General features: G+C 40.1%; 1 protein-coding gene across 4 annotated transcripts in view; it reads right to left on the reverse strand.

Moving 5' to 3' along the window:
* The window catches only part of Dnajc5b (DnaJ heat shock protein family (Hsp40) member C5 beta), a 230,816-nt gene that overhangs the window by 74,982 nt on the left and 134,537 nt on the right, over positions 1-21,297 (reverse strand). The window contains exon 1 of one of the 4 annotated variants that reach the window (XM_046428511.2): positions 6,038-6,428. The exons of the other annotated variants lie outside the window; for them this stretch is intronic. The gene's annotated coding sequence lies outside the window, so the exon portion shown is untranslated. Of the gene's footprint in view, positions 1-6,037; positions 6,429-21,297 lie in introns of those variants that run through there. 4 annotated transcript variants of the gene reach the window in all.

Raw genomic sequence — 21,297 nt, forward strand, 5'->3', positions numbered from 1 at the left:
TGTAAATAAACGTGTGCAACACAGAGAGAGCACATACTCAGACACACTTGTGTATATATAGAAAATTTCTGGAGCATATATAAAACTTGTAAATTTCCATGAAGGAAAGGACTGGGATCTGGGATTGGAGGGAGAATTGTTTTTTATAGCATAACATTTAATACTGCTTAAATTGTGTTTTTTAATATGTGCACATAGAACTTTTCAATTAAAACACGGTCATCTTTTCACAAACTGTGTTTGGGGCAGGATCTAAAGGACTTGGATGTGTTCAATGCTTTAGGTGACCATGCGTGGCAGCAAGGAGCATCCCATCTCAACAGCTGATGCTTCCCCCACCCCCTGTGATCAGTCTGCCCCTTTCCAGGGTACTCTCCACATCACTCCCAGTGTTCTCCTTCAAAAACACAGGTTTGCCTAAGTAAATAAACCCTTGTTGCCTCCTGTTTCCTACAAGATAAAATCCAGTCTTCTTAGCAGGGCATTAGCAGGAAGAGAGGCTGTGCCATACACAGGATCATGTCTGAGCCATTTCTTGGCCTCACCAGAATTCTGGAAGTCTTTGCTCACTCGCCTCCATTTAATTCATACCTGATCAATCGACCAGGCCTAATTAATCCTCCTTTTGAAAGCCCTCTGAAGTCTATTGCCTTTCTGTCTTCTCGCTGTCACTACCATAGACCAAGTCGATCTTCTCTTTGGTTTACCCTGCAAGCCTCCTAACTGGCAGCCCTGTCTCCAGTCTTTCTCCACTCCCATCTGCATTCCTTTAAAATGAAAATATTACCCCATAATTGCCTTGCTTATAACCTATCAAACCTGCCCCTTGAACTTGAGCAAAGCCTCTTAGCAGGGACAGCCCCCTGGACTTGGCCCCTGCCTTTTTCTTCAAGGTCATGACTTACCAAATCCTTCCTCTTGATTTGGACTCAATTTCCACTAACTGCTGTTCACTGTTCAGTTCTTGGACACATCATTCTCTTTCCTCTGAGTCTTTCACATGATAGTCTTTGTCTTCAAACATTCTTCTACTCCCTTTGCCCTGGTCTTCCAACCTACCTGGTCTACTCCTTCAGCATGAAGAGTCATAAATAATAAGAATGTCATAAAATAATGGAGGTAGAAAGCAAAGAGAAGATGGTAGAAGAGCCTCTTTGAGGCAGGAATCCCATAGGAGGCTGCTTCTAATGTAATCTCAACCACCAGAAAAGATAAAATTGCTCAAGGTCAAATTAGAGGAAATATCAGTGAAGTAGAGGAAGGGAATTGAGGGGGAGGGATAAGAGACAAGATAGGGAAGAATGCTGGAATAAATCTGACCTAACTTTCCTATGTACATATGTGAATGTACCACAGTGAATCTCACCATTGTGTACATCTACAAGGCACTAATTGCATGAGGAAGAGCATGGAGATAAGGGTTGGGCAGGCTGGAAAGTGGAAATGAGCTGGATCCATCTGGTGCTTAAGAGGTGGGGAGGAATGGGGGATTGGGTGGCCGATCAAAGCCAGAGAGGGCAAAGTGCCAAGGAAAGGAGTTAAGTCCTTGTTTATGCAACAGGAAAAATGGGAACTATTTTTAAACTGGGGAGTAACAGTCTCTGTATTTTAGGCATGACCAGTAGAGTGCAGAGAAATGCAGCTGGGAGACGAACCATCTTAGGGCAAGATGATGAGGGCTGGACCAGGTGGGAGCAAGTGGAACCAGCTGGAAGTGCTAGATTCGAAAGAGATGAGCAGCCATGAGTCCATGGGCTCAATGTCCCAAAGCTGGGGGGAAAGACAGACAGACACAGGAATCACAGAGTATTCCATATTCTTACCAGAGTAACTGGGAAGATAGGTCATTGGTTGAGATGGGAACCACACAAAGAGAGCAAATTGAGGGAAGATAATGAATTAGATCTGGGACATGTTGATGCTAGGTATAAGCTCAAGAAGTTGGTGTGCATAATTCAGTTCAGACACGACCCGTGTAGCACTCTGCACAGAAACCCCTCTGTCTAAGACCAGGTGCAGTGGTGTATACTTGTAATCTCAGCAGCTTGGAAGATTGAAGCAGGGGGATTGCAAGTTTGAGGTTAGCCTCAGCAATTTAGCAAGACTCTAAGCAACTTAGTGAGACCCGTCTTAAAATAAAAAGGGATGGGGATGAAGCTCAGTGGTAAAGAGCCTCTGGGTTCAATCACCAGTACCCCCGCCCCCAACACACACACACACACACACACACACACACACACTCACACACACAAAGAATGCACTGGCTAGAGTCCATTTCATCCTTCCCAGTGCCCATATGTTTCTGTGACTCCTGCTTTCCACATCCCAGTGAAGCAATGTAAATGTTTACTGTGCATGTAAAGATATGTAAAAGTAAAGGGAGAGTGGACATAAGATTAGTATGTGGAAGATCAATCCTACAGGACCAAAATTTTCACTAGAAAATGCTTCTTTCCCCAAGCTTGGGTCAGTCATGTTCTGACTTCAAGGTCCCTCCCACATCGCAGTGCTTCCCAGATGAGCAGCCAGAACACTCTGGACAACTCCTCTTCTCTGCTCTGAGCCCCTGGGGGTGCTTTGAAGTCCACAGTGTGCACATTTTTCACATAGTTATGAAGTTCCTTCTTTGCTTTTGAACTCTTTGCAGGTGCACACCTGTTCTCCCTAACTAAATTTTTAACTTTTAAAGAGGATGATTTATGCCAAGCATTTCATTGTTACAGTGAAGTGGTACAGTTTCAGGGACATAATACGTTTTCAAAAAGTACAAAAGGGATCGAAACTGATATTGAATTATTTGGGGGTAGAAAAGAGAATGAACAACAACCACCTTGAAACGACACGGTTTGATAGGAGATGGAATACTGGTTAGAGGAGTGAGATAGTGTCAGTTCCTAAAGTAGAAAAGAACATATCCTAACATAAAAAGGTGTTGTCCTTCTTTTAATAACAAACAACTTTGCATTTTAACTATACTTGGAGAGAGGATAATACTAGCATTTAAATTGCCATCTGGGGATGAGGGGGGCATAGAGCTCAGTGGAAGACTGTTTGCCTATTGTGCTGAAGGCCTTGGATCCCCAGAACTGCCAACTGTCAACCAGTTATAAAGTTATTTCTTGGGACCGCCTTTAGTTTATAAACAATACTAGTACAATAAAATACTGAACTTGTCATTTACAGTTAATTATGCTCAGTAGTGCTAAACTACCCCTGAATGGCAAAACCCAGGGAGAATTTTTCACTTCCTTTTGTTAGAGTTTTATTACTGTGGCCATCGCAATGGCCACTCAAAGGAAGCATCTTCCTGACTCAGTTCATGACTCAGAAGAGGTGGGGCAACCCAAGCACTAGGGGGGCCAGGGTGATAGAGGAAGGTATCTGTGGGACAGGAAGAGGGGACACAGGAAGTTGTGTTTGTGTTGAGAGTTGATGAGGGCCACAGGGCCTCCAATCCCAGGATTTGATTTCCCTGGCTGTCCTTGTATTGTTCTATAAATGTCACTATATAGTATAGGTTCCCAACTAGGATCCCCTTCTTCCTCTCCAGGGCACTATGATGGTGAGACCCACAACTTTTCGCTGTCAGTAGGGGGCAACTGGGAATAGGAGAAGCCAGGCCTCAAAAATCAGTGGTGGGGGCTGGGGATGTGGCTCAAGCAGTAGCATGCTCGCCTGGCATGCTCGGGGCACTGGGTTCGATCCTCAGCACCACATGAAAATAAAATACAGATGTTGTGTCCACCGAAAACTAAAAAATAAATATTAAAAAATTCTCTCTCTCTCTCTCTCTCTCTCTCTCTCTTTAAAAAAAAGTCAGTGGGGCCTACTCTCAGGAGCACTGAGAAGGATGCTCAGGAGGGGGTAAGACAAGGCTTGCATCATAATTATGCTGAGGGCTGGACCCCCTATTCATTTCAGAGCATACCTTTCCTTTTTAAGATTCCCACAAGGTACAGGGTAAACAGCAGGAGAGCTCCTTCAGGGCCCTGGAAACACCCATTGGCTCTGGGTCACATTCCTTTCCAGACTTCACAAGGCCCCAGGTTACAAAGGCCTGGTTGCACAATTCTTAATAGAGAGGGCATGGGGGTTGGACTAGAATGAAGGGGAGGGCCCTGTGTGTGTCAGAGACGAAGGTGTGGCCAGATGCCAAGGCAACCAGGTGGTGGCAGTAAGAGAATCTAATGTCTCAGTATCTCTACAGAGGTGACATTCTTTTACTGCCCCCCATACCCCTTCCAAAGCCCTCAAATAAGACTTGTCAAGCTGCATCTTCTTGGTTAATCGGAGGGAAAACATTTCAAAACTTTCCTTGGCATACCTGTGTTTCAGTTTACTGAATAGAGGAGACACTTGAAAACCACAATCAAGAAGCTGAAACTAAAGCTCCTTTTAGACCTCTGTTTTTCACAATTGGCTTTTTCTTGCCATTGTATGCTGTAGCAATGTATTACACAACATTCAAAATGAATATGGTAGCTGTTCAAACCCTATGCCCTATGCCATGATAGGCTACTTTGGTAATCTTTTTTATTTCTTTTTTCTCCTGGTTGGTAATCATTTCATAATTTTCTTTTACTAAAGACAATCTGTATGAAAACCGAGAAATATATGGATGATCTTTTTCGGAAGCACAGTTTTTAGTTGTCTCTAGAGAAATCTAACAGCCTTGGAAATATTCATTAGATCTTTCTAAGGCTAATGATAGAGCTGACAACTATAAAAATTAAGACTAAATTTATCTTGAGCAATTCAGGATTTCTTTTCATTTTCTTTCAGAATTTGGGTCTTTGGACAGATATTAATCTATTTGCAATGAATTCAATTGGAAAAACTCTGAATCCCTGTGACGAAGAGTGCTGAAGTTGAAACTTGCAGATTAATGGTAGATGTCAGACACACACACACACCTCTACATAAAACGAACCCTGTACAAAGCTAAGGAAACTCTTAAGTTACCAAGAAAATTCCAAATAAACTATGAATTCACGTTATGAATTTGAGAAGGGTCATCTAGGAGATGCGTTAAGTAATTAGGGTATTACCACTGATGTGTGTAACAGCCCCACATGAGTCAGATAAACATTTATTCATATGTCCATTCCCAGGGCACACATACATACTCATAAACAAAGTATGGTTCACTGAAACTGGGAAAGTAAGGCCACAGGAAGACTATGTATCTATTACAAAGCAAAAGCTTACAAGTTATATAAATGCTTTTTTTTTTTTAACTTTTAATCAAGCTTCGAGCACAGTAACTTGACACCTTCCTTGATGAAAGGTTCTGGAGCTACAGAACGTAGAGGGCTATGGTGAATAGTGTCCCCTATATAGAGAACATGTACTCACCAACAACCACATCAAGGTGATAAAAAATGAGATGTCCTCAGTTTAGAATATTCTAACTTGGAAAATGAGTTAGTTTAAATATGAACCAATAAATTTATTCAGTATGGGTGGAGGGCAAGTAAGAGTACTTATGCTTTAGTGCCCAGCACTAACTGCTAGACATGCTTAGCCAAAACACTTAACCTTTCTGTGCTTATTTCTCCTGGAAACAGAACTATTGGAATGGACGATCTCTTCTTAAACCCCTGCAGCTCTAAAATTTTGTGATATGTGACTAACAATGGCTGGAGAACATTACAATCAATAAATATAAATGTAGAGTTAGAACATTGTGTTTTGTGGAAGTTATCTTAGGTGAAGCCTAAACTTGGTTTTCATTGACTATAAAACGAATGAAGTCTAAAAACTGGACCAATGAAATTTTAACTTCCAAGGTCTTTAGAGGTTGAGCTGTAATCTGATGGTGAAAAACATAGTAACTTCTCTAGATGGAAGTTGAATGTGTGCTGTAAAGTTAATGTGCAAGCAAAGTTTTGTTTTTATCCAGGTCGCTCCGTGTTTTACGTGCTTTGGGTTATTGCTATTTTTAGAGTGTGCAGGCATTGGTCTTACTGGGGTGGTATATTTGCTCATGATGTGTTGGAGGCCCCAAAGCATTAAAATTGTGTCCATGATTACTCACGTCTCCTCCTTCCCTTTCTCTGGCCACTGGAATCCCCTGAGGGTGATGGATCTACCTGTCAGAACACTGGGTTGCTGCTACCATCGAGGGAGTGTCACAGTAAACTCTGATCTTGCAGGCAACTCCCGGTGAGTCTGCTTGAGCTGTCCTGTGCTCTGACTCTGGGGTCGCCATGTGCTAAGATCCAAGGGAGTCCAAATGGAGATGAGTCAGGGCCTGGCACCAACCCTGAGCTCCTCCCTGCTGGTAAACAGAACAGCTAGCTATTAGCCTTCACTTGGAGCCTCTCAGGGCCCCAAGACTCCAGGAAGAAACAAATACTTTAGAAGCCAAAACCCCAAGGCAAGGTAAAGAAAACAGAACTGTCCACATCCCCAGCACTGATTTCACGGCCTGTGTTCCTTAGAGGGGGAGGAGCTGTAGAAGGTTCCAGCTGAACTGTTTGACTTAACCTCTCAACCATAAGGGCTTTCTCTTTTCACCGTTCATAAGAGGTGGCCTTTTGCCTTTGAAGTTTGGGAATTTCACAACTAGACTTTGGGAGTTAACCTTGGTCACTAATCCAAAATACATTTTTTTCTCCCCCCTTTCTTACCTTTTTAAATATTTTTTGCACTATTTTCTATTCAAGTGCTTCTTTCATTTAACTTTTTTTATAGTTTACTCCTCCCTGTCATTCTGGGGAGAAGCTATTAAAAGAAAACCACCTGGATAGAAGAATATCACCAGATAACAAATGTGAATGGATCTAGAAAGTAATTTTGCACCAAACACTTGAAATACCGTGTCTTTTGTGTTTTCCCAGTGCTGGGGAGAGGTTGGTAAGTACAGGCTAAAATCTTTGGAAATGTCCTCATGTTCTGGCTTCATGGCAAGTCTGGCCATCTGTCAGGAGGATGCGTGCGTCCCAGCTCTGCTGCTGCTGGGACCGCCTCTGGTCTTCCTTCTGCCCCTCTGGAATGTTACATTACCCTAATTATCTGGGATGTCAGCTCTGTACTTATACTGTTCTTCCTAAGCCTGGAGACTCCTAAGCCGGTGTGGGTCTCCCCTTCTTCTCCTTTGGATACCAGCAAGTTCTGTTCTGAGCGGAGCAAATGTCACCTACCTGAACTGGAAGCATGGCTGCTTTCTAGGTCCTTCAGGTAGCGTCCCACCTCTGCTCTATCAATAACTGAACCTCTGTTCCTTTTGCATCTCAGAAGTCGAGGCCAAGCCTGGGCTGGATATTGTGGTGTCATAGAGCAGAGTCCTTGCCCCTCCCCATTGTTCAGCTGAGACCCTCCTGAGGGCACTTCTCTCCTGCCCATGGGGAGGGGTTGGGAAGGACACCCCTCAATTTCCATTCACTCCCTACTTCAAAATCTTGTTTGGGATCTCAAAAAAGAATGCCTTGGCAAGTCATAAACTGACCCACTAAATCATGAGGTCTTACATAGGAAGAAAGCTTGGAGATCAGAGTCTAAAGACTAGATTTCTCAACTAACTCCCTTGCATTACAAATGAGGCTATTGAGACCCTGCAGGTCAAAGTGGCAGTTAACGAGAGCCCTGGGGCCTTCCGTATTAGCCTGCAGTCCTCTGACCACACTGCATTCACACCTGCTCTCCTCTCTGAAGTTGATCAACAGCAGCATTTTTATTTATTTATTTATTTGGTAGGGAAGATCATTCTTAATTGAATTCACTTGCAACAAATGTCCATTTGGAAAATGTGTGTTATGGAAAGAAACAAGAGTCTCAGTGAAGATCATGAGTTTTTCTGACAACTATAGGTGCCAGGAATAGCTGGCTTCTGGTCTTAGCCCAGACGCAGAAATCTTAAGCCACCAGACCAATTCTTGATTAACAAGTAATGTGACTTCTGAGTAACTGATGTTTTCACTGAGATTTGATGATAAGCAATAAAGTTCAAATAAAAGTAAAGAATCTGTGTTTACTACAACGCCATATCAGCTTACAGTGTTTGATGTGGAGGGGACAGGAAGGAACCAATGCTCAGTTACAGAAATGCATTCTCCTTGCAACTTAGTTCTTTTTTCTTTCAATTCCTTTACCTTTTCTACACTATCCTCATATGGTATTAAAGCCATTATCTGTTTTGCATGAGATGACCTGTACCTGTGAAGTCAGGGGACCCTATTTTCAGAATCTCTCAAGAAGGGAACATATATTGCACTTTTTTAAAATACCAACAGTTAACATTTTATATCCTGCTTCAGCATTTACAAGCCATTTTCACATATATCATCTCATTTAATCTTCACATCTCGGTAAGGTAAACAGTGTATTATTTTTAGTACAATTTTATAGATGAGAAAATTATAGCTTAGAGAAGTTGTGACTTGCACAAGATCACAAAGCCGATTACATAGAAAGGTTAATATTAACTACACACCAGATCTTCCAGCCAAGCATTTTCCCCACCACACAGCTTCCCCAGGGTGGGGAAAATTGTCATTTGGTCTCAGAACACACTTGAAGGCACAGCATTAAGCAACCCTTTGAGTAATGAAGAAGAAATTATTCCCATGGGTCATAAATACTATTTTACTAACCTCCTAAATGTCTTCATAAAAACTTAAAGAAATAGTTAACAAACACTAATTTCAAGCTTTAATATAATTATTGGTGTTCCATGTAATGCCACATCTGTGAATTCTCCTAAGGGAGCCGTTATGAGTAGGCACTATATTTTGCTACAAGAGATTATTTGAAGTATTGTTTATAATAAAAAATAAATTAGAAGCTCAACATTAGAAAAGTGATGGAATGGATTGTGTTGAACTCATGAAAACAAAGTTGTTGTTCAGAGTTTCCCAAACTTTGATCATTCATGCACCATCTTTGGAATGTTATATACACTTAAATTTATATACACTTAAATTTACTTAACATTTTCCTTTAAATGAACACGTGTTTTACTAAAATCAGAGTATTTAAAGATATTTTAATCATAACCTAGGTAGATATACAACACCAATCATCTGAAATGTTGGATAATGGTAAAAACAAATATAACGAAAACAAAGTAATGCTATTAATGTATTACTTTGGTCCTGATAACCAGCAGAACACATATGACTATTAATACTCTTTATTTCCATCAAAACTTCACCTTTCTGCATTAAAAAATATAATAATAAATCTCTTTTTAAATCACATATCTATATCAGATTCAATGAAGAAAAGAAGTGCATGTCTAAATTCAAGTCTCAGATATATTCATCTTACATACTAAATCAGTAACCCCCAAGACTTGCTTTATAGAGATGATCTTGCTTAGAACAAGGTGTTCCCATGGAAGAACATGCAAGAATTAGGGCCCCTTTTCCCAAGTTTTATTCTTCTAGCTGCTACCTCAGAGTGGGGACTAGATCCTTGCTGTGTTTTGTCTTGGAGGGGCTGTACTTAGTCTATTACAGTCTGTGAGGTATGGATTACAATGCTTCCCCTTAGCATACATCTCTGTAATGAAACCTAAGTACTACCTATAGCGAGGATGAGGCCCCACCCCTGTCAGATGATGCTCCAGGTTCCTAAGCAGTAGAATTAGGAAGCCTGCTCACTTCCATCAATAGGCCTTCTTCAGGTCCAGTGAAAAAGAGATATTTATAAAATCATTCAAGGGTTTTGCTCATTTATAGAAAGAGATTCTGTGTGTGTGTCACGGGGAGGTGGTACTTTTGTCAACACTTAAATTCCATTTTAAGCCAGAATTTCTCATATTGTGGTCTACAGATCACCTACACCAGAATTATCTACTTCTTTAATATGTGTGTATGTGTATGCATATGTGTGTGTGTGTGTGCCTGCATTCATATATACAGTTGGCCTTTCGTATCCATAGCTTCACATCTGCAAATTCAACCAACTACAGATAGAAAATATTTTTAAATAATTGTGTATTTAGTGAACATGTACAAACTTTGTTTTCTTGTCGTTATCCCCTAACCAATACAGTTTAACAACTATTTACATTATCTTAGGCACTATACTCTGGAGAAGGTTTCAAGTACTGGGATGGGAGAGCATGGCTAATGCCAATAAGGGATTTGAGTCCCAAGAGGGGTTCTTGAACCAACAGGCATGATGGGACAACTGTATGTACAAACACACACACACACACACACACACACAGATTCCAAATCTCTAGATGGGGTGAGGGACCCACAGTTAGTCAAGCCCTTCAGGGAAATCTGATGTACACAATCCCTCTAGCCAGAGGTTCCCCTACATTAGAACAGAAGCATGACAGTGCCTAGAGGGCCTGTTAAAACAGACTGCCGGCTCCATCCATCAAGTTTGTGATTTTGGAGGAGGGAGACCCAAGAAATGACATTTTTAACAAATTCCTGAGACTGATGGTTGAGACCACACTTTGAGAACTAGTGCACTTGGCCCAAGGAACCAGGTAGATCTAAGGGCATTTCATAAGCCTAGGAAATACAGTATGGGATCCTAATTTTTACCTACTAAAGACTCAGAAAAGGATTTGTTTATTAAAGCATTTCATTCTTTTTTGTTCCAGTTTTTCATTTTCTAATTATGATTTTTTCCTATGAATTATTTTTATTTTCCCACTAAGATACTTGCAGTCTGTGTCCTTCTATTCAGGATTCTCCAAGATTTAAACGAATCGTTTTCCTTTATTTTGTAGTTTTAAAATGTGAGAATTCCAATAAATGAATACAACAGACGCTTGACTTTTCAGATGCCTGCACTGATCTGGTTTCAATGACCCATTGAATACCAGTGTCAGCATAGCAACAGTTACCAGGGCTCTGCCTACAAAATCTGTAAAGGATCTGAACAAACTACTTTGCAGAGATTTTAATTAAGCTTTAGTGACTCTGAAGCTGGACTCTCTTTTAAAGGATGTTATTAGAATTCAATGTAATCCTGAAAAATACATCTAAGTCCAGGCCAAACTACTTATGCCAAATAGAAATGTAAGCATGCCTGTAGAATCAGAAAGATCTTTCTGTGGAATCAGAAAGATAGTGTTAATGTTTGTTCCTGTGAGATCCACTTCATGTACTCAAAAAAATAAAGCATAATATTTTCTCAAACAAAGGTAGTACTGTATACCTCAATGGAATTCAGTTTTAAATACTGTTAATGACATTATTAAAAGAAAATGTTAGCCCAGCTGCAATAAAACATTTTCAGGCCAGTAAAAGTAGTTTGAGTTAAATGCTTTACAATTATTGCCCTTGAAAGGTTAAAATAATAAGTGACCACAGATCCAAGAAATACAATGCTTAAGTAATTAGCAGAGAAACTTTATGCTGTATCATCAGTGAAGTATAAGGAGTGCCATGGCTTAGATTCTGTAAGATTCTTCTCTGAAGAACAGAAAGCTATATACAGGATAAAGAACTCAAACATTTTGGGAATTGAAAAAAAAATATTTATATTTGGCTTTGTAGTACATTTGTGTGATTCTCTTTGGACAGGACTGCCTGATCTTTTGGAAATGCTTTAAACTAAACATAAGACACACTGTGAAGACCTATATTCTCCAAAACTGGAGCTGATGTTGGTCTAACTTTCCCTAATCCATCTTCTCAAAAAAATATTTCTGCTTCTTACTTTCATCACAGAAATCTGCATCACTTCTTCTTTCTTTACTTCAAGTAGTGACAGCTAAAGGAACACTGTCAGGCCACTCTCACTACAGTCTGTTGGAGACTGAATGTTCCCATTCATGTGTTGAAACCTAATCTCCATTGTGGTGGTAATAAGAGGTGAGACATTTGGAGGTTATGTCATTTGTGAATGGATCAGTGCCTTATAAAAGGTCTGAAGGGAGCTAACATAGGCTCTTCTTCTCTCTGCTTTTCCTCCATGTGAGGATACAGTGTTTCACCCCTTTGGAGAATGCAGAAACAAGACGCCATCTTGGAAACAGAAAGTAGCCCTTACCAGGCACAAACCTGCTGGTACCTTGCTTGGACTTCTCAGCCTCTAGAACTCTGAGTAATAAATGTTTATTATTTATAAATTGTTCAATCTTGGGAATTTTGTGACAGCAGCACAGACAGGTCAAGACAGAATCCAACCTCAATTATGCCCTTAGCACAAGGCATCTATTGCACTGTGTTCACTGCACTGTCATTGTAACCTCTCCAATCTCCTGAAACCTCTCTTACCTTTTACTCTCTCATTCTTAGCAGTAAGACTTTTCTCCTCTGCAAAGAACTCAGAACCATTACATATTCTGTCTCCCACTCAAACCCACACTACTCTGAATGTCCACTCTTAACTTCTACCTTCAGCTCAGGGGAGAGGCATCCTCGAGACACAGCCCTTGTGCCCTATGCCTCCTGTAGTGCTTCTTCTTTGGGGACTTGCCCCTTAGATTATTCTCTTTGGCTGATTTCCACCACATTCTCTGCTGGCTTTCTTTTCTCAGCATAAAAACATTCTCACATCTCTTCTGTTTATGAAAACACAAAACCTCCCTTAACCCTGAAACACCCCTGCCACAATATAGCACTTTCAATTTTCTCCCCTTGTCTAAGTCATCCTAATGAAAAGAATAATCTATTACACTTCCCTTCAAGTCATAGTGCCAATGCCCAAAGCAAGATAAGGAGGATACAGGAGGATACAGATTTGAAAATAATTTTTATATCTCAATCCCCCTTCATGACATCACTATCCAACTCTCCCAGGACTTTCTTTGAGCTATAGCTAGAAGACAGACTACCCACAGCCTTGCCTCAAAGACAATTTCCAGCACTTTAATGTGATTTTTCTTATTATAATTCTGTTTCCACTACATCTGGGAATGGAGTGTGTTCAGTTCACTGTCTGAAGGACACAGAGTTCCTTCTGGTTACTCATCAACTGTTTCTGTCACATCTCAGTGTTGGGATCACAAAGATGTAAGCACTCAGCCATTTCCCCACACCCCATGAGATCTTGGCATCATCTGTATATTCCCTTGAATCCTTTGACCTGCCTACTTTTATTTCTACTAGACTACCTCTGATCATTTGCCCTTTCAATGTATTCCCCCTCTGAATTCCTCCTCAGTTTAATACTCTGGTAGCATTAAGTAATCTTTTCTCTTTTGTTTCTGTAGTCACTCCTTGATTCCTAGGATCAAATTGACTTGAAGACAATTGAGGGTTAACAATAGTCTTTTTAAAGAAAAGGTGGGTTGAAAAGACTATCATGTAAACCCAGACATCAATTTGACATATGTCCCAATTCACAAGGCATTTAAATGTGAAAAGTGGGGGCTACTATTGGACTATAGGAAACACAGTCCTTATTGACTACTTGCTGTGAAGGGCTGCAAAGGGATAGAGACATGATACCTGTCAGAAGGAACTCCTCAGGTGAGTAGGGGGGAAACATTACACACCACTCAGAGGCAAATATGGGGAGGTGGCCAGCGCCTCGTTGGGGGTTCTTCCTGTTGAGGAGGGTGTAAGCCACCTGAGAAATTAAAGTCTAGAATAATTAGTAAAGAACAAAAGATAAAGTCAGAATTAAGTTTAAAGAATTGGAGCACCTGATAGGTCCAGTCCATGTAGGAGCTGGGGCTAGACAATTAGAAAATGGCCCCCATGGCTTATTTAACAGGGGTAAAGTTTCAAGGGCAGAATCTTGCTTAATGTCTTGCAGTCAGTAGGTTGATTGGCATCTTGGCAGGTCACACCCATTTCTGAGAGGCTATGTGACTACAGCAGATCACCCCATCTCCGGTGCTGTGTGGGATGTGGCAGAGAGGAATGGAAATTCACAATGTCTCTGGGCAGTCAACTGGAGAAAATGTCCACAGGAAGTTCCCAGACACCAGATTATCCTATTAACTAGGCTACAATGTGCAACACACAGCCCACGGACAGCTCTCAACAGGTAAATCAAATGTTAAAGTAATGTTATTAAGATTGTCATTTGGGAGCTAAATCTTGAGTTCAATTCTTTGCCTAATTTCTTCATCCATAAAGTAAAAATAATGATACCTGTTCTTCAGGACCACTAGAAAGAAGAAATGAGATCCTAAAGGTAGACTTTATCATAATAGGAGCACAATGAAAAAATTCCTATTGATAAGTCACTATGATTTTTTAGTACTAATTAGCCTTATTATATTATTATGTTATTGAGAGATAAACCAGATATGCTACAGATTGAAAGAAGGAAGTGATCATCTTTTCCCAAAGACTCAAGAAAGATTTCATCCAGCAGTAGCCTTTGTGAAGAGACTTTAAGGATGAGTGACTCCTGAGGAGGGCATGATGAAGGACCGTTTCTCTCTACAGTCCTGACACAGGGACGAGCCTGCCAGTGGACCACATCTAGGGCAGACAGGAAACTTTGTACATGTTAAAATTTATAACACTTATTTGTTATTATACCTGTGGAATTCATTTATTCTATAAATTCCTATTTATATCTTTGCTATGAAATAAGCAATACTTATTGAGGTGTTATAACGTTCATAAAATAGTCAAAAAAGCAAATAAAGGATATTTTGAATAAGTGTTATTGTGAAATAATTTCAAAAGCATGTACTTGTTATTAATGACAGGCAGTGTATTATGTACTTCTTGGCTTGTCATCCTGTCTCTGAAGTACATGTTGTAAAGGAAGAAAAGTGGGTAATTATATTTCACATGAACATCAAATTGAGTGTTCCTTCCTTGTAGTTTTGTAATGTAGAATTGTGGCATGATTGTCCCCAGTGAGTGCCAGGAAAAAAATGAAAAATAAATGCCTTTTTTTAAAAAAAATGTCTCTTAGATAAACAAGTAAAAACCTCTTAAAGTGGTTTGCAGTCACTGAAAATAGATGTCCCATTAAAATAAACTCCATGGATAAGTCTAAATTCTATTGTTATGTTGGCATTTTATTGTTTCAAATATTGTTTAGCATGAGATTAAATATATAGTTTTTATCTCAGTGAAATAAATATCAGTGTTATTATTAATTAAGCCATTATTGGCAAACTGAAATAATTTTGTATAAAAACAGCTTTAACTCTATCTGTATTGGTCTTAACCGGTGCAAACATAGTTCACAGAATGAACAAATAATTTCTCAATTTTGTTCTTTAATTGTAGAGGCTAATTTTTGTCTCAGATGTCTATTTTAATCTTTGCCTTCAAGGTGTTTATTGGAAAAACACAGTTGAAGGTATGTCATTAAGATTTGTGTATTCTTCATAAAAAGGATCCAACATATATTATTCTAGAACATAAAAATCTTCTAACATTCAATAGAGGTTATGTCAGTAATATCCTTAGCTCAATCTCATTCCCAGGGTATTTCTTCCTACAGACTCTTCTCTGAGAATATAATTACTGACTCAATTTGTAGTATCACTAAATATTATTAAAGTTTGAGATAAAACTCTACATAAAGAATACTTTATTGGACGCTAGTCATTTGGGAACATTTCTAGTAACTCTCCTGAGCGTGATGTTTGGAAGACTTTAACCTAAGTCTTAGATTATCCTGTAGAGGCCCCTCAGCTTTCTCCCCAATCTCCTTGCTCACCTTTACATCCCATACACAACCCTTCCTGGGTTCCTTAATCTTTTCCAGTTCGGTTTAATCAGTTCTTGCTGTCATGATGCCAAATAACAAATCCTTGGTGGCTTGCAATAACAAAACATTAACATCATACCATCATCCCAGCAGGTCGGCAGCAGCAGTTCTGCTCTGTGCTACAGGACAGTTTTGGGTCTCTTCTGTGAGCCTCTCATTCTGGAAGTAACTGAGGCTATCTGGCACAAGCTCTCATTTATGGTAGAGAGTAGGAAGGAACATCAGAAGCTGAGAGTTCAAGTCCAGTGGTGCCAACATACTCAAAGCCTCTAATCATGTTCATTAGCCCAAGCAACTCACATGACCAGCCCTGACATCAATGGAGAGGCTAAGACACTCTTAATGAGATAAGGAAAGGGAGATGGAAGTGAGTATTTGCTGACTAGAGCCCCTACTCAATATATAATAGAGGAACAGAGGGGATGACAAAAATAAGCAGCCTGTTCCAAAGGGGAAGCAGTCATTGGTCTGTGACAATTCTGAAATTCCATTGGGCAAGCATTCTGCTGGACAGGCCTGCTAGGCAGCAGAGGGAGCCAAAAAACCTAAATACTCCTACAACCTTGCTTTCACCCCAGCCTACCTCCACATACCACCCCTGATTCTTCAAAGGGGAAAATGGCCATTGACGGAAACCAATGAGTTATTGAGCATGTGATATCAGTTCCACAAATTATAAAACTATGTCCTGTACCCACTTTACCCTTATCTCTGTACTACCAGGAAATGAATCAAGAGCTACTGTAAAGTTAGCAGAATAGGGAGGGAAGGAAAGAAGGAAGGAAGGAAGGAAGGAAGGAAGGAAGGAAGGAAGGAAGGAAGGAAGGAAGGCAGGCAGGCAGATGTGTGTGAGAGAGAGAGAGAGAGAGAGGGAGGGAGGGAGGGAGAGAGAGAGAGAGAGAGAGAGAGAGAGAGAGAGAGAGAGACTGACTTCAGGATATTTGGAATTTCTGTTTTTTTAAGGTTCAAGAAATTAGAAGAAAGCAATTCCTGACTGAGATAGGAGTAGATGACCTCATGAAATACTTTAAGACTCTCTGGCTACATTAGTAGGAGTTGGAAAGCCTTTTTCTTTATTCCTTCCATTTCATGTATCACACACAAATAGTTGAGCAGAGTCAAAATTGATTGCACTGTCAGGAATAATCCACGAAAATTGTGTTTACTCATAAACAGATCCCTCTTCCCTAACTATATTGCTATTCTCTTTTGAAACTATTTTTTAAAATTTTTTTAGTTTCATTTTTTAGTTGTTGATAGACCTTTATTTTATTTATTTTTATGTGGTGCAGAGAATCAAACCCAGTGCCTCACACATGCCAGGCAAGTGCACTACCACTGAGCCCCAGCCCCAGCCCCTTTTGAAACTATTTTAGTCAAGACTTTTGTTGTTGTTTTCAAGTAATATAAATCCACATCAAATGTACTCAAGCAAAACCAAATGAGTACAGGAAGGATTCTGGAGTATCTCATAAAACTCAAGGTCAAGAAAGTGGAACTTGTGAGTAACTGGAAGGAGGACTATAAAAATGGTAGCCAAATCTGAACAGTATGTGTTGGTATTGATGCTAACACTCGCCCTGTAGAACAAGCCATTGGTGGGTGCAGACATAGTCATGGCCCAAAGGCACGTTATTTCTGTGAAGTGAGTCAGGGAAAAGTTCTCATCCCATTGGTATCAATGGTAGTTAGCCATACAAAAAGACTCACAAGGCATGGTTAAGAGACATGCTGACTCTGACAGATGTAGACAGTAGCTGATTTCTAGAAGGGACTTTTCCAGTTGAGGTTCACACATTCTTGTATGCATCTGTCAGGACCACAGACTAGGCTCAAACAACAGAAACTTATTTTCTCACCATTCTGGATGCTAAAGGTCTAAGATCAAGTGTTGGTATGGTTGATTGTTTCCAAGGCCTGTCTCCTTGGCTCATAGATGGCTGCCACACGGTCTTCCTTCTGTGCAAGTCCATAACTTAATCTCCCCTTCCTAAAAGGGCACCAGTCATATTGGATTGGGACCCATCCTAATGGCCTCATTTTTAACTTCACTCCCTTTTTGAAGACCTTTTCTCCAAATACAGTCACATTCTGAAGTACTGCAAGTTAGGACTTCACCATATGAATTTGGTAACATAATAGAGGACCCTCCCTTTTAAAAAGTGTCCTGTGTGAGAGTCTGTGCAATCAAAAGACCCTAAAGAACTCTATTATGATTTTCTGATGTAAACAACAGAAAAAAAAATTCAAACAGTTGTAAGAAAAAGGGAATTCACTGGGTCAAGGAACTAAAAAGTCTGAGTAGTATCATTATCTTTAAGCATGTCTGGATCCAGAATGAAAATACTGGCATCCTGTCTGTCAGGGTTTTGGGCTAGAAATAGATGGCTCCATCCGATTGGATTTTAAAAAGATGACCACTTAACAAAGATGAAGACATGGTTTAGGGAAATGACAGGGCATATTGAAGTACCAGAGCAAGTAATAGTGGGACATTTTTACTATCTCAAGGACTGAAGGAGCAAAGCAGGAGTGGTTACCGGAACCTGAAGGCTGAGAGTTGTGTGGAGAAGGTCCCTTGACAGGAGCTGAGGCCTTCAGTAGAGAAACACAGCCAGCCTGAGAAGACCCCACTGAGAGGGAAATAAATGACCCCATTTTTCTCTCATCTCCTGACAGTACTCCCACCTGGAGGCCAGTAAGAAGAAAGTCATTTAGTCGGCCAGTAGAGAAGAGGAAAGGGTGGACTTAGAACAAGTGGAAAATACCCAGCACTATCACAAAGACCTGCTTGTGCGCTATCCACCCTCTTCCCACCCGGGTCTCAGTTCTTCACCCTCACAGCTTGCAATCTGTGAGAAGAGAATTTCTCTTGCCCAGAATTTTCCAACAAAAACCCAGAATTTAATCCCATTGACTTGGCTTTTATCACCCAACCCATCTCTATTTCAATCTGTATTTATGCCCATCTCTAAAACAATCCCTGTGGCCAAAGTATGACTGAGCGGGTCAGGATCATCTGAATACCCGTGGAGCTAGGAGGGTGAGGTCAATCCCACAGAAAATGAACAGGAACAGGAGAGTGGAACAGGAGAGTGACTATCCAAAGCAAAATTAGTTATCATTACCAAAAGAAGGGGAGATACATAGAGACTGGATAGGTGAAAGCAGTCTATGCACATTACCCAGGTGACTTACAGTACTCCAGTACCATCCTTGGTACAAGGTACTGACTGACTGCATCGGTTGGATACAGTGTGTTTTGAGAACTAGTCATTGCACATGGTTGCTGCTCAATAAACGTTTATAGAGATTTGCTGGAATATAAATTTTAATAATTATCACATTAGAACTTCATGGACAGATTTATTTTTCAATTGGCTAGCCAGCTTTTCTGAATCCAGAGGATATTTTTTTTCTACTTCTAGTCTTTATCAGGATCATTATGAATGTTGACTTATGATTATTAACTTCTTGTTTGTAGAAATCTATATTTACATCCAAACACTGCCTCTTTCACAGTTCTGAATTAGTTTGTAAGCCCTGTTTATTTACTTTCATTAGACCACAGTCTTGAGAATTTCTGGCTTGTTTACACACATCACCAAGTATTTTTTTAGACTCATTTAGCAAAAGATCATCATGAAAGAGGCAATAAACTAAAGTAAGATTAGAGAACAATTTAAATTTAACTGTTAATAAAGCTTCTTTGTTTCTGCCCGTTAAAGATGACTATCAATGTTCCTAAGAGCTATTTATTAAACTGATAAAAAATGAATATTGTCTTTAAAAAGTCAAACTGCCTTTATCTGATCTCAAAGGTGAGCTTGTAAAATTAATCCTTCTGGTGTTTGCTTGTCGTTCAAGCAGAACTTTTCTTCTGCCCACACCCACTAGTTTTTGTTCAGCTCCAGCAAGTTTTTGGCAGTGATTCTATCAATGGCTCTGTGAATGGGAAGCTCTGCCAGTAGGACTTGAGCAACATTTTGCAGGGGGAGAGCAGGAGGTCAGATTGAGCACACATTAAATATCAACGAATATCCAAAGTATATGAAGCACCCTTGTTAGGATTTTAATGCTACTGAAAAATTTCAGATAGGGAACATTCCCCTAGCTGTTGCCCATATTCTGGAGAGTGCTATTTATCTATTCCATACAAATTTATTGAAGGCCTTCTTGGTGGGAGGCTCTCATAGGTAGTTAACAAGATAAAAACCACAAGGGACTCTGACTTAATGGAACTTGCTCTAACACGTAGGTCCCCCAGTGCACTGTCATGGCATCTGCAGGTATGTCTGTGCAAATACATGTGATTCTGTAAACTCCCTGAGCACACTCACCCTTGCACAGAACAGTATTAGTTCCTGAGATGTCAGGGAGAACATGAGAGAAAGCCTGAAATCATAAGACATCCCTTTCCCTGTCATCTCTGTGCAAAGTTAACCAGCAGATTAAAGAGCTCCCCAAATCTCACTCATTTGATTTTAGAACCCATGGTGCACCTTAGGAGCAGAAGATTTAACTCCTTTCTGGCCTCTTAAATAAACATGCCCTTTATCTAAATTCCTGACTCTTCCATGAAGGCTTTCAGGTCATTTCAGCTCATAATGGTTTTACCGTCTCCTTATTCTCAACTCTTGTAGTATTGGGCTTCATTACATACTCCCTCATAGTAATATCTGATTTTTGGATGTCCTCTTATGCTTCCTGAGGGCAGGGACCAGATTTAATGCCTCCTTCATCCAGAGCAGACGGGAGCTTTATAACCACCGACTAAATTGACATAGTTGCTTTGCCTAGGTTAATATTAAACTTAGTTTGCATTTGTGGGCCATAAACCACCCAGTAATTAGAGGGCCATTTAGTAGGAGCAGCCCTGAATGTACCAGTAATGGAATAGATCTTGTCTGGTGGCTGGAGGAAGTAGGCAAGGCCTAATAAATATCCAATAAATTAGGTCAAAACTGACCCAGGAGACATCAGACGGGGAAGAGTTTATACAAAATTTATTTGGTGCACAATTCCCTCATTTAACAGAAAGGAATCTAGGACATAAAAGTTGCAGTTTGCTTGAGGTCACATTGGGTTAGTGATCAATAGTTCCCAACCTATAGTTCTTCACCAAGTCTCTGAAGGGTAGAGTTAAGTTTGGGAGCCAACTAGAGGTAGAATCAATATGATATTTGCTAAGTCCTGATAATAACAAACACCAATTTTCAAATGCATTTTAATGTTTCTGGTGCCATGTCAATTGATTCCCATATGTTCCTTCATTTAATCTTCACAACACCTCTGAGAGAGGTACTGTATCAGTCAACATTCCATGTGAGAAACAGAACCAGTCACACACATACACACAAGCACATATATATGTGCATATGTACACATATATGTATATATGTAGTAGGTTTATGTGATTATAGAGTTTGGCAGGAAAAGTCTGACCATCAGGAATGGCAGGCTAAGATTTGGGGTACTGGGTGAAGCTGCTGTCCATAGGTCCATAGGTAGAATTTCTGCTTCAGCCAAGCCTCAATCCTGCTTTTAAGTCTTTTCAAATGATTGAACTAGGACCATCCAGATTATCTAGGATAATCTCTCTTAAAATCAACTGATTCTGGACCTCAACTATCTACCAAGCAAGTTCATAACACCTAGAATGGTATCTTGTTGACTAAATGGAGACATGCC

This window comes from Marmota monax, unplaced genomic scaffold (genome assembly GCF_021218885.2).
Source record: "Marmota monax isolate L192 unplaced genomic scaffold, Marmota_monax_Labrador192_F-V1.1 WCK01_AAM20220418_F8-fsc00044, whole genome shotgun sequence".
NCBI classification, from domain to species: Eukaryota; Metazoa; Chordata; class Mammalia; order Rodentia; family Sciuridae; genus Marmota; species Marmota monax.